Source organism: Lutra lutra, chromosome 11 (assembly GCF_902655055.1).
Source record: "Lutra lutra chromosome 11, mLutLut1.2, whole genome shotgun sequence".
Taxonomy (NCBI): Eukaryota; Metazoa; Chordata; class Mammalia; order Carnivora; family Mustelidae; genus Lutra; species Lutra lutra.
Window position 1 is genome coordinate 5,902,591 of NC_062288.1, and position 6,121 is coordinate 5,908,711.

The following is a 6,121-nucleotide window of genomic DNA, read 5'->3' on the forward strand; positions in this document are numbered from 1 at the left end:
TCTTGGCTCCAAACCTAGAATCCTCTGGCAGTAAAGGAACCAGAATAGGACCTGAGAAAGAGGGAATAGGACCATCCCAGAACGAGTTATGAACAAGATATGGTAGGTTCTGGGCTGTTCCTGGCTAGGACCTCTGGGAGAGATTTGCATATTCTGGGTCTCAAAGTCACAAGTCTGTGGGCTAAATCAGCCTCCATTCCCATCCCTGGCTCATTTCTTTGGATCACCCTCCAACATACCAGAAAATACCCATCTCTTTTTCTTTCTTTAATAGTAATTATAATAACTAACTTTGTGTACTTGACAGACAACATGTGTGGGCTAAATCAGTAACTATATTAATAGTTAACATTAAGGACAAATACCAGGTACCAAGCACTACGTTGAACTCTTAACAACCCTAATCATTTAATGTTTAAAGCAACCCAGAAGATAGGTTCTATTGTCCCCATTTCAGCAATGGAAAAACTAAGAGTTGGGGAGATTAACTACATCGCCCAAGATTACACAGAGCAAGGATCTGTGCCCGGACATTACCCGGGACCTTATATTCTTGGCCATTATGCAAACACAATTGCTTTCCTCTGTGCCCAGAGCCCGTTTCTCCCCTGAACCGTTCAACACAGAGGCAGTTCCGGCACTTAGGACCTGTCAGCAAATGTGTGCCCCATTCACTGCCAAGCGGCGAATGGAGAGAGTGTGTAAGTCTGGCTCTCCTGCCACTCCCCCGGGAAGCTTCCATTCCTGCCAGCAGCTGTCACAATTTTTCTCCGGCTGAGCTCACACCAAGAGTGGTTCTTTCCCACCGTGTGCTGAGAAGAGGAAGCATCTCTTCGCCTTTCTGCTGAGATGTTCAGCCTGTGAACTTACGTAACGCTGCACCTCCAGCGTCAACCCACACAGGGGTGATGCAACCGGGTTTAGGATTCCTCGCAGTGTTTTCTGGAAATAGGAGCCCTTCAGAACGTGCATCCTTGGACGTTTGACTAAATAGGATTTTCTGACCTGGGCTGTGGTGTGTTCTGCCTTTATAAATGATTTGGCCTTTGAGAACTTTTCTGGTTTGGGGGTCAGCTCAAGATTCAGAATGTATGACTGTATCTTTCACACGGTTCAGTTTCATTCGATTCTGGTGTTATTCTGGGATTAGCAGCACTACACATCACCTTTCATACTGCCCTGTGTGCTCAAACTCTGTTCTCTAACATAGTCCAAGAACGGGGGGACGGAGACAGGGGCAATCCAACCAATGAGATATAATGACATTCCCCAGTTTGTGATTTATGGTTTTGACTATTGGTGGTTTCTTGTCCCAACCAAAGGCCCCATTCCCAAAGTGATAATCTCATCTTTTTTGTGAGTGTGTAGGCCATATTTCCCAAGGAGAAGAAAGAGGAAGGAACAGGTTCTGTATTCTTATATTCCCCCAAATTTAGTATTAAGGAAGGTTCTCGGCTGACAGCCATTCTGTGTGTATCTTTGGCATCAGGCCAGTCCAGGCATGCGGGGTGGACAGCAGGGTAATCTGCCAGGGTCCCATGTCAGGAAGAGCTGAGACGCCTCCCAGAAGGAACTCATTATAAATGGTAGAGGAGTGCCTCAAGGAACCAAGGGTTTTGTCATCAGGAGGACTGGGGGCTTTTAGCCTCATGCAGTTTCACTCTTCAGTTTCTGACTGGGTCTCGACCTCTGTGGATTCTTTTGGTTTTGGCAGGTCCAAGAGGCAGTGGCCCCTGAGCCGCAGGGCTTTGTGGACAGTGAAGGAAGGAGCTGGCATCGGGGGAAACTGATGGGAGATACGGTAGTTAGAATTGAGCGAAGGTAACGGCAGCGACAAGGGACAGAGAGACGTAGGAGGGGCTCGGGGGTGCCACTGGGTGTGTGGGAGTACTCATCTCCCTTGGGAAACTCCCAAAGCTATCAGCAGCCTGGAGTTCGGAAGGGTCGAAGAATAGAGGCAGGAACATTCTCATTTGTTCCTGTCTTTGGGCATTATTTATTTTGTTATTTTCCTGCTTTACTGAGGTAGGATTGACAAACTATATTGTATATTTAAAGTGCACAATATAATGATTCAGTGTATGTTTATGCAGCTAAATGATCCCCACAATAATGTTAATTAACATCTCACATAGTTAGAATTGTTTTGTTTTGTGCTGAGAACTTTTGCAATCTCTTCTCAGGGATTTTCCTTTCTTTTTTTCGTGAGAGCCAGAGCGCAGGCAGGGCAGGGAGGGGTGGAGGGAGGGAGAGACTCTCAGGCAGACTCCATGCCCAGCGTGGAGCCCATCGTGAGACCAGACCTCAGGACTCTGAGATTGTGAACTGAGTGCAAATCAAGAGTCAGACGCTCAACCGACTGAGCCCCCCAGGTGCTTCCCCGAGATTCTCAAATACAGAGTCCAGTTTTGCTAACTGTAGGTGCCACGCAGTACGTGACATCCCCAGGACTTAGTCACCTTATAACTGGAATTTTGTACCTTTCGACCACCTTCACCATTTTGCCCTCCATTCCCCACCCCACCCAGCATCTGGCAACCACCAGTGTGCTCTGTATCTATAACTTTGGTTTTTTGATTTTTTTTTTTTTTAGATTCCACATGTAAGTGAGAGCACACAGCATTCATCTTTGTGGGACTTATTTCACTCAGCATAACGCCCTCAAGGTCCATCCATCCTGTCTCACACAGCAGGATTGCCTTCCTTTTTATGGCTGAGTAATATTCCATTGCAAACCTGTATCTTTATGTGTATATTGCATTTTCTTTACCAATTAAGCCATTAATTGACCCTTAGGTATTTCCATGCCTTGGCTCTCATAAATAATGTTGCCATGAACACGGGACAGTTATTTCTCCAAGAGGCTAATTTAATTTCCTTTAGATATATACAGAAGTGGAATTGTTGGATAATATGGTGGTTCTATTTTTAAGTTTTTGAAGACCCTCCATACTGTTTTCCAGAGTGGATGCACCAGTCTGTGTCCCGACCAACAGTGCATGAGGGCTCCTTTTTCTCCACACCCTCGCTTTCACGTGTTATCTCTTATCTTTCTGACACTAGCCATTCTGACAGGTGTGAAGTGGTATCTCATTGTGGTTTTGATTTGTAGTTCCCTGATGATGAGTGATGCTGAGCAACTTTTTTTGCACATGTGGGCTATTTAAATATCGTCTTTGAAAAAAAAATGTCTAGTCAAGTTCTTTGTCCATTTAGAAATTGGGTTATTTGGTTTCTGTTTGTGTGTGTGTTTGTTTGCAATTGGGTCGTTTGAGTTTCTTGTGCGCTTTGGATATTAACCCCTTATCAATCAGATATGTGGTTGCAAATATCTTCTCCCGCTCTGCCAGTCCCCTTTTCATTTTATTGATGGTTTCTTTGGCTATTCAGAAGCTTTTGATTCACCGTCGTCCCACTTCATTTATGTTGCTTTGTTGCTGTGTTTTTGGTGTCATTGTCAAGCCCAATGTCAAGGAGCTTGTCCCTATGTTTTAGTCTAGGAGTTCTATGGTTCAAGTCTCACATTCAAGTTTTTAATTCTTTTCAAGTTACTTTTTGTGGATGGTGTAAGATAGGGATCCAGTTCCATTCTTTTATATGTAAACATCCAGTTTTCCCAGCACCACTTTTTAGAGATCCTGTCTTTTCTCCATCGAGTATTCCTGGCTCCTGTGACAAGTATCAGTTGACTGTATATGCATGGGTTGGCTTCTGAGCTCCTGATTCTGTTCTGTTGATCTACATGTCTGTGATTGTGCCGATGCCACACTGTTTCGATTGCCATCGGTTTGTGGTATAGTTGGAGGTTAGGAATCACAATATCTGTAGTTCTGTTCTTCTTTCTCAGGCTGGCTTTGGCGTCTGGGGTCATCTGTGGTTCCATACAAATTTTAGGATTATTTTTTATTTCTGTAAAAAATGCTTTTGGAATACTGATAGGTATCTGTAGATTACTTTGGGTAGCATAGACATGTTAATGATATTACTTCTTCCAAACCATGCACACAGGATATCTTTCCATTTATTTATGTTTTTTTTTTTCAGTTTCTTTCATTGTTGCTTTCTTATTGCTTTCAGTGCAGAGTTCTTTCACCTCCTTGCTTAAATTTATTCCCAAGTATTTCATTTTTTTGATGTTGTTATATATGGGATTGTCTTATTTCTCATTCAGATGTTTTGTTTTTTGTGTATAAAAACACAACTTATTTTTGTAGGTTGACTTCGTATCCTGCCACTTGATTGAATTTGCTCATTTGTTCTAAATCTAACAGTTTTTTTGGTGGAGTCTTTAGAATTTTCTGCATATAACATCATGCCATCTGCAAACAAAGACGATTTTACTTCACCCTTTCCAATTCGGATAGCCTTTCTTTTTTTACTATAATAAAATTTAAAATTTTTATTTTTATATTTGAGCAATCTGTACACCCAACAGGGGGCTCAGACTCACAACCCTGAGATCAAAAGTCACATACTTTACCAAGTGGACCAGCCAGGTGCCACATCTTTTCCTTTTTTTCCCCCTCTGTTTTCTTTTTGAGTAATTTCTCTGCCTAGAAATTCCAGTACTATGTTGAAAAGGAGTGGTGAGTGTGAGCACCCTTCTCTTGTTCCTGATCATAGAGGAAATGCTTTCATCTTTCATTCTTGAGGGTAACGTTAGGTGTGGGCTTGCCCTACACGGCCTTTAGTATGTTGATGTGTGTTTCTTCTAGTCACTCTGTTGAGAGTTTTAATTAGGAATGGATGTTGAATTTTGTCAGATGTGTTTTCTGCATCTCTCGAGAGGATCATGTGATTCTTACCCTCATCCCATCACTGTGAGGTGTCACACTGACTGATTTGCAGATGTTGAACCATCTTTGCATCCCAGAAGTAAATCCCACCTGATCATGGTGTATGATCCTTTTCCTGGGTTATTGAATTTGCTAATTTTCAGTTGAGAATTTTTGCAGCTGTATTCATCAGGATGTTGGCCTGCAGTTTTGTTCTCCTGCAACATTCTTGCCTGGCTTTGGTATCAAGGAGGTGTTGGCTTCCTAACATGAGTTTGGAAGTATTTGCTCTGCTTTGAAATTCTGGAGGAGTTCGAGAAAAAAAAAAAAAAGAAGTTAATTCTTCTTTTAATGTTTGGTAGAATTCACCAGTGAAGCTCTCTGGTCTAGTCTTCTCTTACCGATGCTATCTCTTTACTCTTATTGGTCTCTTCAGATTTTCTATTTTCTATTTCTATAATCAGTCTCGGGAGGTTGGATGTTTCTAGGAATGGGCCCATTTCTCACAGGTTTTCTGATTTGCTGGTGTGGAGTTGTTCAAGGCAGACTCTTCTCATCCTATGTATTTCTGTGGTGTCAGTTGTAATGTGTCTGCTTTCATTTATAGCTTTATTTATTTGAGTCCTTTCTATTTCTTTTCCTTTTTTCTTTTCTTTTTTTAATTTTTTTAAATTTTTAAACATTTTATTTATTTATTTGACAGAGAAAGATCACAAGTAGGCAGAGAGGCAGGCAGCGAGAGAGAGAGAGAGAGAGAGAGAGAGAGGGAGAGAAGCCGGCTCCCTGCTGAGCAAAGAGCCCAACACGGGGCTCAATCCCAGGACCCTGAGATCATGACTCGAGCTGAAGGCAGTGACTTAACCCACTGAGCCACCCCATCTTTTTTTTTTCTCTTTTTTCTCTTTCTTTCTTTCTTTTTTTTTTTTTTTTGGAGGGGGGTGAGTCGAGCTAAAGTTTTGTCAACTTTGTTTATCTTTTCAAAAGATCAACTCTTGGTTTTATTAAACTTTTCTATTGTTTTTCTTTTACCTTTTTTGTTTACTTCAGCTCTAATCTGTATTATTTCCCTTTCTCTTGCCAACTTTGGGCATAGTTTGCTCTTTTTTTTTTTCTTGTTCCTTGTGGTATAAAGTGTCGTTGTTTGTTTGAGGTCTCTCATTTTCCTGATGTGTGCCTTTATCACGACAAACTTCCCCGTTGGCACATCTTTTGCCGTAGCCTAGAATTTTTGGTATATTGTGTTTCCACCGTCATTTTTCTCAAGATCCTTTTTCAATTTTCACTTTTGCTTTAGCCTTTGGTCCATCAGTAGTTAAGGAGTGTGTTGTTTAATTTCCACATATTCG